This window comes from Schistocerca nitens, chromosome 3, assembly GCF_023898315.1.
Source record: "Schistocerca nitens isolate TAMUIC-IGC-003100 chromosome 3, iqSchNite1.1, whole genome shotgun sequence".
Lineage (NCBI taxonomy): Eukaryota > Metazoa > Arthropoda > Insecta > Orthoptera > Acrididae > Schistocerca > Schistocerca nitens.
Window position 1 is genome coordinate 197,982,314 of NC_064616.1, and position 16,526 is coordinate 197,998,839.

At 45.0% G+C, this 16,526-nt stretch overlaps 1 non-coding gene across 1 annotated transcript; it reads right to left on the reverse strand.

Annotated features, from left to right (window-relative positions):
• Window positions 1-306: 306 nt before the first annotated feature.
• Trnas-gga (transfer RNA serine (anticodon GGA)) lies at window positions 307-390 on the reverse strand. The gene is given in 2 exon segments: window positions 307-341; window positions 351-390. It is a non-coding gene; the product is annotated as a tRNA-Ser (tRNA).
• Between the last annotated feature and the right edge of the window lie 16,136 nt (window positions 391-16,526).

The window sequence follows — 16,526 nt, forward strand, 5'->3', positions numbered from 1 at the left end:
AGCACGCCATTCCATGCTGCGCCTCCCCTGGGCTCGTGACCATTTCCGTTGGACCCTAGATGACTGGAAAACTGTGGTCTGGGCAGATGAGTCCCGATATCGCCAGGTAAGAGCTGACGGTAGTGTTTAAGTGTGGCGCAGACCACGTAAAGCCATGTACCCAAGTAAACAACGCACTCTACAAGCCGGTGGTGGTTCCATAATTGTGTGGTTCAAATGGCTCTGAGCACTATGGGACCAGGTCATCAGTCCCCTAGACTTAGAACTACTTAAACCGAACTAACCTAAGGACATCACGCACATCCATGCCCGAGGCAGGATTCGAACCTGCGACCGCAGCGGTCGCGCGGTTCCAGACTGTAGCGCCTAGAACCGCTCGGCCACCCAGGCCGGCATATTTGTGTGGGCCGTGTTTACATAGACTGGACTGGGTACAGACGTGGTTATGTCCGGCTACTTGGAGATCATTTGCAGCCACTCATGGACTTGATGTTTACAAACAATGACGGAAATTTTATGGATGAAAATGCGGCATGTCCCAAAATGCTATTCCGGCAACAGTTTCGCAATTATGGAAGGCTATAGAGGCAGCATATCTCGCTATTTCTGCAGAGGACTTCCAACGACTTGTTGAGGTTATGCCATTTTCGTTGGTGCACTACGATGTTCAAAAGCAGGTTCGGCAGGATATTAGGAGGTACCCCATGACTTCTTCACCCCAATGTATCTCATCTGTCCTCATCTAGAATTATTCCATGTGAAAGTGTAAGAGTGTTTGCGAATAATATAACTGAGGCGAGACGTGGGTAACAGCCTTATATTTATCGTGTCAGATCTTAGAAACCGCCTAAAAACGATATCCCGGTTAGTTGACACACCGACCCTCGCCGTATCTACCAGGCCGACTCGATCCGAGGCCGGCGTGCTAATGCAGGGGCAATGCGGGTGGCTCAGTGAACAAAATCTGTAATATACTTTATCAGCTTTTCTACAACTAAGTCAATGTAGCCAGTCCACTTCATATTCCTCCGAACTGTTACTCCCAGATGTTTATATGACGTGACTTATTCCAGCTGTGGCATATTAATCCTGTAGTCATAGATATCACACTTTCACGTCTCTTGAAATGCACAACTTCGCTTACATCTAAACTATAGCTAGTTTCCAGTCTTTGCAACAGGCTCATAATTTGTCGAGATATAAGTGAATACTAATGTAATTCTATCAGATACAATTTTATCTTAGCGGTATCATCTGCATAAAGGCTACCTGGCAAGTCATTAATTTATCACATTAGCAGTTTTCATCCTGTGAACTTTACTGGATACACGCAGTATTACTTTGGTGTTCGCAGACAGTTTTGCATCCTGGGTTGCGTGATGTGTGCTGCCTGTCTCGAAACATTCTATCTAGTCGCATACCTTATTATTAGATCTGTAAAACTACCGAAGGCTACCGCTGATTATCATTACTAATCGTAGGCTACGGTAGTTTTCCTAGTACCCTTAGTCAGTCAAGATCGTAACCGCGTTATATGTACATTAAGTGTGTTTCATACCTGTCGGGCGTTACCTCATTTTGATCCCTTTGCTGCGTATGCGATCAGTGTCTTACTAGATTGTCCTAGGAACAGGAAGTGCTGAAGCGTCTAGAAACTGAGTGAGGATATGTAACGCGCCGGATAACCGCGGAACATGTTCCGCTATGTTACTTAAAAATAAACAGTATTTATGGCAAAATTGAAATTATCAATGTTTGATTCAGATTTTATTCGAACGTTGTTGAATTGTAACGTGAAACAGAGGGATGTTGTAGTAAAAATAAAAAAGTAATCTAGATTTATCATAGAACGGTAGAAAACAGAATTTCCTAAAAAAAAGGTGAAATTTAAAAATACGCAAAACAAAAGCATGTAAAACATCGCTTCAGTGCTTCATAAAGCCTATGTAAAACATGCTTCCGTTATTCATAAATAACTCTCACACTTATTGATAATGACAGGAAATTCTTGCTTTTGGTAATGGTGATGAACGTTCTACTGAGTACAAAATAACAATAGTGGTTATATACATTTACTTACATCAAAAGTAATGTTATGCCATTAACCAAATGTTATTACCTTTAAAACGCAGTTTTAAGCCGGCCGCTGTGACCGAGCGGTTCTAGGCACTTCAGTCCGGAACTGCGCTGCTGCTACGGTCGCAGGTTCGAATCCTGCCTCGGGCATGGATGTATGTGATTTAGGTTAGTTAGGTTTACGTAGTTCTAAGTCTAGGGGACTGATGACCTGAGATGTTAAGTCCGACAGTGCGTAGAGCCATTAATTTTTTTGCAGTTTTTATTTTGTAAGGATATGAAATACAAAATGGAGTAACAGTGAACGATGTACGTTTCTAATTATGCGCGCAATAAGAGAACAAAGAAACAAAAAACAAAGAGAATTCGCCGGCTCCCAGTTTCTCTCTCATAAAATCATTAGTGTTTCTTTCCGTAACAATGCTACCAATATTACCGGTAAACTTACCATTTACTATGTCATTTATGTACTGTACCAAAACTACCGAACCATAGGTCAGCTGTAGCGCTACCCTAAATATATGAAAATGTATTTTACGTGGAAAGAGTTAACATGACTTTGAAATTCAGGTTTTCTTAATATCTAGAAATACGGACCAACCTACTTCTCTATATCGTATTTGAAGAGCACTACTTAGGTTTCAAAGATCGATTTTTTGGAACCTGTGTTGTTCCAGGTAGGTCTTTTTTTATCGCGTTAGGTACTCTCCATCGCCTAATCAGTCGACACTGGTGCTAATTTCTCTTCTCATCGCAAACAAATTTAATGTTTTTATTAGTTGTCAGTCACGCCTCTCTGTGATAACATTTTCCACCTTCGTTTTTCGCACTGATACGTAACAAGGCATACCGCTTTGAGATCGACCACGAGTAATTTAATTCCCGCTATAACGACTACTTCAGTGGGATTTGTCGAGTGATACGTTCCATTTGAATTCTGAGTTGTTTACATGCAGGGAGTCCGCAGAAATGAAAAACAGAAGCACAGTAGCATTCGCTTAAAAATTGTACGTTCACTGTTTCTACTGAGACAGGAAGCAAGAGCTCACACGAAGATTCTGCGCCTCAAGCTTGTTCGCACGTGGATCCCGAAGGAGGCAAAAGAGAGGAAACGAATTGAGGCCGCTGGGGAGACGTGAGGGGAGAAAGACGGGCCCACTCCAAGCGAATGGGCTGAAGACGCGGGGAGAGAAACGTATGGTCGCTCAGGGAGCCACAACGGCACATCAGCGGACTCTGTTGCAGAGCTCGTAAAAGAGCGGCGAGTAGCAGGTCTTTACGAGTCCGAGTCGGTCCGAGAAGGCTGGAAGATTGCGTCGGAGTCCGTCCGGGATGGACCGTAAGACTATCGTCTGATAACACTTCCGCCCAGCAGTATGGCGTTTGCGAGTCCATCCGGCTGAGAGCATTTGCGCCCTGTAATTCTCACGAATGACGTGGCCGACTCGTTCCCCGGGATCGTCAGGGATTTCGGCGTCTTCTTAGCACACGCTCTTCTTCTGTGGAGTGCCTGTTAGCCACTATTACATGGAGTGCCTCTCGTATTTGGCTCGGCGAAATTTCTTCAGCCTCGCTACTACAGTGTCCTATTCCGGAAAATCATATGACCAGTCATCACTAATTTGCGGTGCATTATTGTAAGCTCTAATTGTCAGCCATTCTACCGAGAAGATTTTCATCAGCGGTTTATAGCTAAATATCTTTGTATATTGCGATTTTTCTTTCAGTACTTCAGAAAGCAAATTCATGTAAATAAACTAGTTATTGCAACAATTTACTTCATTGAATAAACTCAAACGTGTGAACGGCGGCTAGTATGTGCGACGAGTCAAAAATGGTATAAAACTTTTGTTGTTGTTTAGAAATAAGATACAACTATATAAAACCTTTACTTGAACATTTGTTTTGGTGTAAATGTCGAAAAAAGATATCTGTCCAAAACGACATAGAGCCCGAAAAGATTTTCTAAGACTAACAGTTCGAGATGTTAAGAAAAGTGTTGGCTAGTACGAACCATACAGCAAAATCAGTCTCTTTAGATAAAAATAGTTGTTTTTTCACAAAACAAATTAATCTATATCTCTAATACTATATAAAGATAAGTTATAGTTAAAGGATGTTCTCGGAAATTTCTATAGCAAGTTACTTCAGACAGGTTCAGATGAAGACGAGTCGTAGGTTAATATTGTTACCAAAAATCTTGAAAAGTTCGTGACCTATTTACTTTAAATTCTTAAAGAATGCTCTGAAGAACGTTCAGACAGACAGACATCTTAACCGATTTAGTTCAGATTTTTACACGATACTCAAATAAACGTTCGTACGGATGCAGGAATCAGATATTTTAATTTCATTGTTACATTACTATGCATATAATACATAAAGGGGAAACGTTTCTAGCAAAAACCTCTAGAAGCTCTCGATCGTAATACTTCATATTGTTTGACGACACTCTGCTAAGATTCGGACAGACCTAGGCTTTATATTTTTTAAAATAACCGTGCACAGATTTTCTTTTAAAACCGACTGCGAGAAATAAAGTTCTTTCCTGTAAACCTTTATCATCCAGAACATCGAAATCCTAACCGTTCACAGATTAAAACTATGAGAAACACTGTCATTGAGGCTAATGTCCTCACAGATCTAGCAGTGGAGGAGTCTCTCCTGTACCCGTTATATCAATGGTCCCAACCGATGCACCCACTCATTTTAAGTGTCTTCGTTTCCAAATCGAGGTTTCGTTTGCAATAACTGTAATTGAGGCTCAAGGCCCGAGAGAGAGGGGAAGAGGAGATGAACAGAAAAGGGTTCAAATGGCTCTAAGCTGAGGTCATCCGTCCCCTAGAACTTAGAGCTACTTAAACCTAACTATCCTAAGGACATCACACACATCCATGGCCGAGGCAGAATTCGAACCTGCGAACGTAGCAGCAGCGCGATTCCGGACTGAAGCGTCTAGAACCGCTCGGCCACAAGGGCCGGCAACAGAAAGGGGGAAGGGGAAAAAGGTACAGAGAGGTCGTTTGTAATAACGGTAAGCAAGGATCAGGGTCAAAGAGAGAGGGGAAGAGGAGGTGAACAAAGAGGGTGAGGTTGAGAAAATAAGCGGAAATTCGTTTGTAATAAAGCTAGCCAAGGCTCAGGGTCAGAGAGAGAGGGGAAGAGGAGATGAACAGAGAGGGGAGGGGAGAAAATGTACGCAGAAATCGTTTGCAATAGTGGTAGCCAACGGTTAGGGTCAGAGAGAGAGGGGAAGAGGAGATGAACAAAGAGGAGGAGGAGGAGAAAATGTATGGAGAGGTCGTTTGCAGTAATGGTAACTGAGGCTCAGGGTCAGAGAGAGAGGGGAAGAGGTGATGAACAGAGAGGGGGAGAGGAGAAAGTGTACAGAGACGTCGTTTGCAATAACGGTAACCAAGGATTAGGGTCAGAGAGAGAGGAGGAGATGAAGAGATTGTGGGGGTGGAAGGAGGAGATGGAAAGTGAGAGGGGAAGGAGGAGGTGACGGACAAAGAGAGGTCAGAAGAAGGGGAGATGGAGAAAGAGAGGGGGAGGAGGAAATGGGCAGAGAGAGAGAGAAGGTGGAAGGAGATTAGGACGCATACGCAATTCGCACAAATATTCAGCAATTGCCAGGCTCGCTAGTCTATTTATATGTCAAAAGTACAAGATAATAAAAGACAGTTCATTAAAAACTTTCAACATATGGTCGACTGAACCTTACATAACGCAATAACCTTGGGAATGAAGTTTTCAGTAGACAGTTGTGGGTGCTTCTTCATAAAGTTTACATGCCAATTTCTTTTCTCTTTTAAATTTGTGAGGCAGTTTTAAATTTTCTACCAAATCGTAAGCCAACTTTTGGAACGCAGTCGCAGCTGGTGGCATTAACCTGGAATCTAAATCTCTCTTGTGAGCTACAAGCATTTCTTCTTCATTTTCTTCTGATGTTGGTTTTAAAAGCTCCATATAGTCTGTCCTCGATGTCTGCTGCTTCCCTACAACGATTTTAATCTAATTTAAAGTGTAGTACTAGGAAAATTAAAGCGGCTGGCAACAGCCCTTTCGGTCATTTCGCCTTCCAAACTACATAAGACTGCTTGTTTGAGTGCAGTCGCAGACCACTGCCTTCGACGTTAACCGGCAGGCTTCTTTTCCAAACTTGGCACCGTGCCCTGAAAACAAAAAACAAAAAATTGCTTTTATAGCCCATACCTCCAGACTTTGGTGTGGCTCACACTACCCAACTGACAATGCACATTAAAACATGGTGCAAACAGAAACCAGCTTGAGCCAACGAAATTCCATTATTACGATAGAGTCTACATTACACTACTTAAGTATTACTACCAGTATGTGTGTATGTATGTATTAAACCGGAGACCTAGAAACGACGGAGAGGCATCGTCCCGCCGTAGCCCTCAGTGGTTCACAACCCCATAACAGGTCACAGCAGTCCACCCATCCCACCGCCACCCCACTCAGAACCCAGGGTTATTGTGCGGATCGGCCCCCAGTTGCCCCCCCCCCTCCCCACCACCACCTGGGAACGTCTCGTACCAGACGACTGTAACCCCAAATATTTGCGTGGTAGAGTATTGATGGTGTACTCGTACGAGACATCTCGTGGTCGTGCGGTAGCGTTCTCGCTTCCCACGCCCGGGTTCCCGGGTTCGATTCCCGGCGGGGTCAGGGATTTTCTCTGCCTCGTGATGGCTGGGTGTTGTGTGCTGTCCTTAGGTTAGTTAGGTTTAAGTAGTTCTAAGTTCTAGGGGACTTATGACCAAAGCAGTTGAGTCCCATAGTGCTCAGAGCCATTTGAACCATTTGAACTCGTACGCGAAAACGGTGTTTGCGTAGCAAACGCCCACACAGTGTAACTGAGGCGGAATAAGAGGAACCCGCCCGCATTCGCTGAGGTAGATGGAAAACCGCCTTAAACATCATCCACAGGCTGGTGAGCCCACTGGACCTCGACACTAATCCGCTGGGCGGATTCGTGCCTTCCCGCTCGTGAAGCAGAGCGTTAGTTACTCTAGTACTGTCCTTTAACAGTATAAAGCAATGCTGAAAATTATGCCGTTCACTAACATCGATACTCAGAATCAAATAAAATTTAATTTTGTCACTAACTGAACAGCTACTGAAGTCCTAGCAAACGACGGAGTGATGTCTGCGCTTCATTGCAAGAGCTGCATGTGTCCGCTGTTTCGCAGCGAACCCGAGAAACACCAAGTGTCCCATAGCACCCACTGGCCAATACTAACAAGGGAACCTCCCCATCGCACCCCCCTCAGATTTAGTTATAAATTGACACAATGGATAGGCCTTGAAAAACTGAACACAGATCAATCGAGAAAACAGGAAGAAGTTGTGTGGAACTATGAAAAACTAAGCAAAATATACCAACTGAGTAGTCCATGTGCAAGATAGGCAACATAAAGGACAATGATAGCTGATGAGCGCCGTGGTCCCGTGGTTAGAGTGAGCAACTGCGGAACGAAAGGTCCTTGATTCGAGTCCTCCCTCGAGTGAAAATTTTACTTTCTTTATTTTCGCAAAGTTACGATCTGTCTGTTCATTCATTGACGTCTCTGTTTACTGTAATAAGTTTAATGTCTGTGTTTTGCGACCGCACCGCAAAACCTTGCGATTAGTAGACGAAAGGACGAGCCTCTCCAATAGGAACAGAAAACATTTGATCGCAAGGTCATACGTCAACCGATTCCTCCACAGGAAAACACGTCTGATATATTCTTTACGACACTGGTGACGGCATGTGCGTCACATGACAGGAATATGTTGTCGACCCACCTAACTTGCACACTTGGCGAATGGGTAAAAAGATTCTTCTACCTTGCCCGATTTAGGTTTTCTTGTGGATGTGATAATCACTCCAAAAAAAGTGATGAAAAGATAAGAGTTTGTCACATAAACTGCATCAAATGAATGCAACAGTTTCAGAGTCGCACAGTTTTCCCTGTGCTCTGTCAAAACACATGTTTTTTACGTTTTCAAATGTTTCCGTGCGTAGACCGTCAAATTCTGTATATGTCCAAGCAAATCTGAACATGTCCTGGAATTTTGGAGAGCGAAGTTGATTATGTGTGAGTGCCTGAACTTTGATAATTATCTGAAAATAAAAAATTAAAATTTTCACCCCAGAGAAGATTTGTAGTAACGACCTGTCGTTCCACAGCTGCTCACGCTAACCACGGGACCACGGCGCTCGTAAGCTAACACCCTCCTCGATGTTACCTACCTTGCGCATGGACTACTCAGTTTGTATATTTTGCTTATTTTTTTCATAGTTCCACACAACTTCTTCCTGTTTTCTCGATTGATCTGTGTTCAGTTTGTCAATGCCTATCCCTGTGCGAACTTATAACTAAATCTGAGGGGGGTGCGATGGGGAGGTTCCCTTGTAAGCGTCGTTCCCCTACACGAAAACTTTATCAACCTTATCTACACTCCATTTCCTCTTTTTTTTATAGAGGTTATTACGAAAACCATCTACATGTACTTCTTTGGTTCCAAAGAATCGTCAGTGCTGTTTTACTGTAGAATTTACATTACAGTATGTCTCATTTTCCTTGCTGTGAAAGAGGCAGTACATTGTCAGATACGACGCTGGATTGGTGCTAATGTGCTCGACTTACATTTTGCTGGTTCCTGTCGTTGTTTTCACATTACCCAGGGGTAACTCTGTTCTAAAGGCAATTTAAATCACTTCCTTCACTCACTGCGGTAGTCTTTCAGTCACCTTACATCCTTACACGACTAGGGGTTGGGTTGTTTGGGGGAAGAGACCAAACAGCGATGTCATCGGTCTCATCGGATTAGGGAAGGTTGGGGAAGGAAGTCGGCCGTGCCCTTTCAAAGGAACCATCGCAGCATTTGCCTGGAGCGATTTTAGGGAAATCACGGAAAACCTAAATCAGGATGGCCGGACGTGGGATTGAACCGTCGTCGTCCCGAATGCGAGTCCAGTGTGCTACCACTGCGCTACCTCGCTCGATACATGACTAGGGCTCGTGGTACACGTCAAGAGAAATGCGTTGGACATGTCACATCGAAATACTCGTCATAATAATGTGTCTCAATTGTGTATCACGAAAAATGCTAAGACAACGTTTGTAATAAAGAACAGACAAAACAACAGGCCTCTCTCTCTGACGACAGTCGGTTGTAGAATTTCGGAACATATTTTATGATCGCGGATTATGGGATTTCTGGAGACCGAAAATATCCTTTACAGGAGTAACATGTGTTCTCAAAACAACGACTGTGTGAAGCCCAGCTCGCTTTGTTCGTCCACGACACACAGAAAGCAGTAGATACGGCCACTCAGGTAGACACCATGTTCCTTCAAATCCGAAACGTATTCCATACAGTTACGCACAGCCGCCTAATGAACAAAATACGAGCGTATGGAATATCAGACCAACTTTGTGACTGTACTGAAGAGTTTCTAGCAAACAGAGCACACAAATGTCATTCTGAACGGAGAGAAGTCAGCAGACGTAAAAGTAGTTTCACCCGCGCCCCAGGGGAATGTTATAGAACCGTAGCTTTTCACAATACATGTAAATAGTCCAGTAGGTAACATCCGAAGTTCCATGAGGATTTTCACGGATGATGCTGTTGCATACAGAGAAGTAGCGACGCTAGAGGATGGTAGCGAAATGCAGAAGACCTGTAGAGGATTGACGCTTGATGCGAGGAGCGGCAATTGACCCTCAACTTAAATTAATGTAACGTATTGCGAATACATATACAGAAAGACCCTTTATGGTGTGATTACACAATTGAAGAACAATCATTCGAACACTCGAAGCATTTACTTTCATAAAATATCTAAAAAGTTTCAAATGGCTCTGAGCACTATGCGACTTAACTTCTGGGGTCATCAGTCGCCTAGAACTTAGAACTAATTAAACCTAACTAACCTAAGGACATCACACACGGATGTGTGCCTGCCCGAGGCAGGATTCGAACCTGCGACAGTAGCGGTCGCTCGGCTCCAGACTGTAACGCCTAGAACCGCACGGCCACTCCAGCTGGCTAAAATATCTAAGAATATGTGTACGGAGCGAGTTGAAGTGGAACAGCTACATAAAATTAACGGCGAGTAAGCAGATGCCAGACTGGGATTTACTGGAAGAATCCTCAGAAAATTTAGTCCATCAACAAAGGAAGTAACTTACGAAACACTCGTTCGACCAATACTTGAATATTGCTCGTCATTATGGGGTCCGTACCACATAGGACTGATAGAGTAAATAGAGATGATCGAAAGAACAGCAGAACACTTCGATAAAGGTTCATTCAGTTAGTGAGAAAGCGTCACGGAAATGCTCATCCAACTCCTGTAGCAGACGCTGCAAAGGAGGCGTTCTGCATTGCGTTATGGTGTACTGTTAAGGTTCCGAGAGCACACATTGCTAGAAGAGTCAACCAATACATTGCTTCCTTCTACATATAACTCGCGGAAAGACCACGAAGATAAAATTAGGGAGAATCGAACCCAAACGGAAGCCTACCAGCAATCATTCTTCCCGCGACCCATACGCGACTAGAACAGGGAAAGTGGGGAATGAGACTGGTACGCCAAGTACACTCCGGCACACACAGTAAGACGGCTAGCGTAGTATAGTTGTAGATGTTGATATCGAAAGAGACAAAGAGACTGGTTAAACTGAATGGTTCTGTGTAGCTCACAGATTTCCAACGTAATCAGGTTCACGCTGCTACAACTGTTAGCTTTCCTAATCATACTGACTTAAATAGTCTTTCACGTCATCGTAAAATACCATAGCAGAGCCACACCAATCACTGAAAGGTAAAAAGACGGTCTCAAATTTATAGAGTTGTAGATTTCGAGTGTTCGTCCATCGTTCAAAATGGTTCAAATGGCTCTGAGCACTATGGGACTCAACTGCTGAGGTCATTAGTCCCCTAGAACTTAGAACTAGTTAAACCTAACTAACCTAAGGACATCACAAACATCCATGCCCGAGGCAGGATTCTAACCTGCGACCGTAGCGGTCTTGCGGTTCCAGACTGCAGCGCCTTTAACCGCACGGCCACATCGGCCGGCCTCGTCCATCGTCCCCGTCACCATAAAATCCTGTTGTATTCTACGAACCAGATCTGCAAACTCTAAGAAATAAGACGAGGAGTGAAGATCAAGACGTCGCTTCAGTATCTAAGACATTATACACCTAGCATTAGTAAAGTCTGGAAAAAATGGAGGAGAAAACTAGCCTATATACGGCTGAAGCGATTTACATAAAATCATGGGAAACCTAAATCAGAGGCCGGGTGGTGTGGCCGAGCGGTTCTAGGCACTTCAGTCTGGAACCGCGCAACCGCTACGGTCGCAGGTTCGAATCCTGCCTCGGGCATGGATGTGTGTGACGTCCTTAGGTTAGTTAGGTTTAAGTAGTTCTATGTTCTAGGGGACTGATGACCTCAGATGTTAAGTCCCATATTGCTCAGAGCCATTTGAACCATTTGAACCTAAATCAGATTAGTTCAACAGAGATTTGGACTCAGCACCACCAGTTCGGCGACAAATGCAGAAACTCAATTACGACAGTCGAGCTGCCACACGCATGCCACTCATTACTCCATGAAATGTACACTGATGAGCCAGAATATTATGATTACTGACCACCCGAGTTTGACTGCCCCTAGCGACGTTGCGAGTATGGGGTGCAGAAAAAAGAGGAAAAAAAAAGAGGTTCACGAAAGAATTATGCGAATGTGACAGAAATCGGCGAATGTGATGTGCCTGTAGAGACAAACAAACGATTACAATTTCAGAAACATTACATGATTTACTCAAGTGAACCGGTTTCACAAACTGAGCAAGTTAATAACGCGTTGGCCTGCCTCTGGACCTCATGCAAGCAGTTATTCATCTTAGCATTGCCTGATGGAGTTGCTGGACGTCCTCTTGAAGGATATCCTGTCAAATTCTGTAAAACTGGCGAGTCGCATCGTCAAAATCACGAGCTGGTTGGAGGGGCCATGCCAGTAATGCTCCAAACGTTCTCGATTGGGGTGAGATCCGGCGACCTTTCTGACCAAGACAGGATATGGCAAGCTCGAAGACAAGCAGCAGTAACTCTCATCGTATGCGGGCGGGCATCATCTTGCTGACTGTACGCCTAGGACAGCTTAGCATCATGGGCAACAGAACGGGGCGTAGAATATCGTCGACGTACCACTATGCTGTAAGGGTCACACAGATGACAACCAAAGGGGGTCCTTTACTCCATTACTCCTTGTTGTCGGGCCGTATTGCGGATGACAATCAGGTTGGCATGCCCCCGCTCCCCGGGGCGTCTCCAGAAACGTCTTCGCTAGTCATCCAGGCTCAGTTCGAAGCGAGACTCATTACTGACGACAGTTCTACTCTGGTCAACGAGATTCTAGGCCGAATACATTTCTGGACACGCTGCGGAATGCGGTGGCACACCCTTTCTGACTGTTGCCAGCCTCACGGCTCGAGAACCAGGACTTAGGGTCTGGGCTGCTATTTCATTTCATCAGAGGACTCCCTTTGGTTGTCATCCGCAGCACACTTACAGCACAGCGGTACGCCGAAAATACACTACTGGCCATTAAACTCGCTATACCACGAAGATCACGTGCTACATACGCGAAATTTAACTGACAAGAAGAAGATGCTGTGATATGCAAAAAACTAGCTTTTCAGAGCATTCACACAAGGTTGGCGCCGGTGGCGACACCTACAACGTGCTGACATGAGGAAAGTTTCCAAACGATTTCTCATACACAAACAGCAGTTGACCGACGTTGCCTGGTGAAACGTTGTTGTGATGCCTCGTGTAAGGAGAAATGCGTACCATCACGTTTCCCACATTGATAAAGGTCGGATTGTAGCCTATCGCGATTGCGGTTTATCGTATCGCGACATTGCTGCTCGCGTTGGACGAGATCCAATGACTGTTGGAAGAATATAGAATCGGTGGGTTCAGGAGGATAATACGGAACGCCGTGCTGGATCCCAACGGCCTCGTATCACTAGCAGTCGAGATGACAGGCAACTTATCCGCATGGCTGTAACGGATCGTGCAGCCACGTCTCGATCCCTGAGTCAACAGATGGGGACGTTTGCAAGACAACAACCATCTGCACGAACAGTTCGACGACGTTTTCAACAGCATGGACCATCAGCTCGGAGACCATGGGTGCGGTTATCCTTGACGCTTCATCACAGACAGGAGCGCCTGCGATGTTGTACTCAACGACGAACCTGGGTGCACGAATTGCAAAACGTCATTTTTTCGGATGAATCCAGGTTCTGTTTACAGCATCATGATGGTCGCGTCCGTGTTTGGCGACATCGCGGTGAACGCACATTGGAAGCGTGTATTCGTCATCGCCATACTGGCGTATCACCCGGCATGATGGTATGGGGTGCCATTGGTTACACGTCTCGGTCACTTCTTGTTCGCATTGACGGCACTTTGAACAGTGGACGTTACAATTCAGATGTGTTACGACCCGTGGCTCTACCCTTCATTCGATCCCTTCGCGTTGTGTCGCTTTTTATGTCTTAGAGTATAAATAAGTGGATGAGAGATGAATGGGGAACCAACCTACTGACAAGCCGTAAATGGGGAAATCCACTCCCATAAACGACTTTGATAACAGGCAAACTGTAGTGACCCAGTGCCTGGGAACGAACATTTTGCAGGCGGTGATGCTGGTAGGCTGCTTCCGTATTACTGCCGTGGGCATCTCACGGAAAATGGTTGAAAGACGCGAAACGACAAGTAGGCATCACAGAACTTGGAGGGCAGAGGCTTGTCCCGTTTGTACAGGGTGTAAATTTTAAGATGACAAACCAGAATAACACGAAAAATAAGCTTCACACGAAAAAATGTGTAGAATCCAGAGTTGATTCTTTTCGAGTGGGACATCTACTGGTGGGGTTTGAGGGAGAGGAATTAGAGTTTTACAAATTTTAACCCAATCCGAATCTGATGATAAATTAATATTTGGGTCAACATTTGTAAAACTCCAATTCCTCTCTCTCAAACCCCACCCTGTGGGGAGAGAGGGAGACTTTTAGTTTCAGCGAATCAAAATTTACGAAGTAAATAAGCATTTTTTATTTATCCGTAACCATTTTCCACGCAAAAATGAGAACATGTATTTTATTGAATTACAGTGCCAACTACCAAGAATCAAAACCAATGTTTAAGACAAAATGTACGTAGTTTTTTATGTAGAATCTGATTCTGCAATAAAAAATGGCGGTTGCCATTTCAAATTTTAAAGTTGCCTCCCGCCCCACTCCCAGGGGAGTCGTAACCCGATGTCCTGTGGTCGCACGAAAAGCATTATTCAACACGGTGCAGTTGCTGTCAGGGTTTCTTCGAGAACCGTCATCCACTGCAGTAGTACCCTAGGGCGGCCTGAGCGAGGCATGATATCGACAGTTCCTGTCTCTCTTATCTCTTCCATATCCGAACAACATTGCTTTGGTTCACTCAGAGACGTCTGGATACTTCCCTTGTTGAGAGCCCTTCCTGGCATAAAGTAACAATGCGGACGCGATCTATCCTTGGTATTGACCTTCTAGGCATGGTTTAAGTACAGACATTACGAGTCGTGTACTTCCTTCCTGGTGGAATGACTGGAACTGATCGGCTGTCTGACCGCCTCCGTGTAATAAGTGCAGCTCATGCATCGTTGTTTACATCTTTGGGCGGGTTTAGTGACATCTCTGAACAATCCAAGGGACTGTGTCTGTGATACAATATGCACAGTCAACGTCTGGCTTCATGAGTTCTGAGAACCGGGGTGCTGAAAAACTTTTTTTTATGTGTGTATGTACGCTGAAGGCCAACGGCCTTGCTGCAGTGTTAACACCGGTTTCCGTCAGATCACCGAAGTTAAGCACTGTTGGGCTGGATGGGTGACCATCCGGTCTGCCGAGCGCTGTTGGCAAGCGAGGTGCAGTCAGCCCTTGTGAGGCAAACTGAGGAACTACTTGATTGAGAAGTAGCTGCCCCGGTGTCGGACATACGGCCGGGAGAGCAGTGTGCTGACCGCACGCCCCTCGATATCTCCATCCAGCGACGCCTGTGGGCTGAAGATAACACGGGGGCTGGTCTGTATCTGTGGGCCTTCATGGCCTGTTCGGGCGGAGTTTTCAGTTTTTTATGTACACTGAAGGATTGTGAGACGGATCAGCAGCACGCAGCAATAATAGCCTTGGCAGGCAGAACGGTTTCAGAATACCACGGCAAGACTCATTTTACGATAAAGAGTTGTTCAACGTGACTTAAGTGCAGCCCTTCCGCTAACTGCTGCAGATTTCAATGCTAGGCCATCAGCAAGTGTCAGCGTGCGAACCATTCAGCGAAACATAATCGATACGGGCATTCGAAGCCGAAGGCCCACTCGTGTACCCTTGATGACTGCACATCACAAAGCTTTACGCCTCACCTGGGACCCTCAACATCGACATTGGACTGTTGATGACTGGAAACATGATGCCTGTCGGATGAGTCTCGTTTGAAATTGTATCGAGCGAATGGACGCGTTCGGCTATGGAGACAACCTCATGAATCCATGGGCCCTGCATGTTAGCAGGGGACTGTTCAAGTTGGTGGATGCTCTGTAATGATGTAGGTCGTGTGCAGTTGGAGTGATATGCGACTCCTGATACGTCTAGGTACGACTCTGACAGTTGACACGTACGTAAGCATCCTGTCTGATCACCTGCATCCGTTCATGTCCATTGTGCATTCCGACAGACTTGGGCAATTCCAGCAGGACAATGCGACACCCCACTCGTCCACAATTGCGACAGAGTGGCTCTAGGAACACTGTTCTGAGTTTAAACACTTCCGCTGGCCACCAAACTCCCCAGACTTGAACATTATTGAGCATATCTGGGATACCTTGGAACGTGCTGCTCACAAGGGAACATCCCCATCGCACCCCCCTCAGATTTAGTTATAAGTTGGCACAGTGGATAGGCCTTGAAAAACTGAACACAGATCAATCGAGAAAACAGGAAGAAGTTCTGTGGAACTATGAAAAAATAAACAAAATATACATACTGAGTAGTTCATGCTTAAGATAGGCAATATTAAGGAAAACGTGATCTCAGGAGCGCCGTGGTCCCGTGGTTAGCGTGAGCAGCTGCGGAACGAGTTGTCTTTGGTTCAAATCTACCCTCGACTGAAAATTTTACTTTTTTTATTTTCGCAAAGTTATGATCTGTCCGTTCGTTCATTTACGTCTCTGTTCACTGTAATAAGTTTAGTGTCTGTATTTTGCGACCGCACCGCAAAAGCGTGCGATTAGTTGACGAAAGGACGTGCCTCTCCAATGGGAACCGAAAACATTTGATCGGAAGGTCATAGGTCAACCGATTCCTCCATAGGAAAACACGTCTG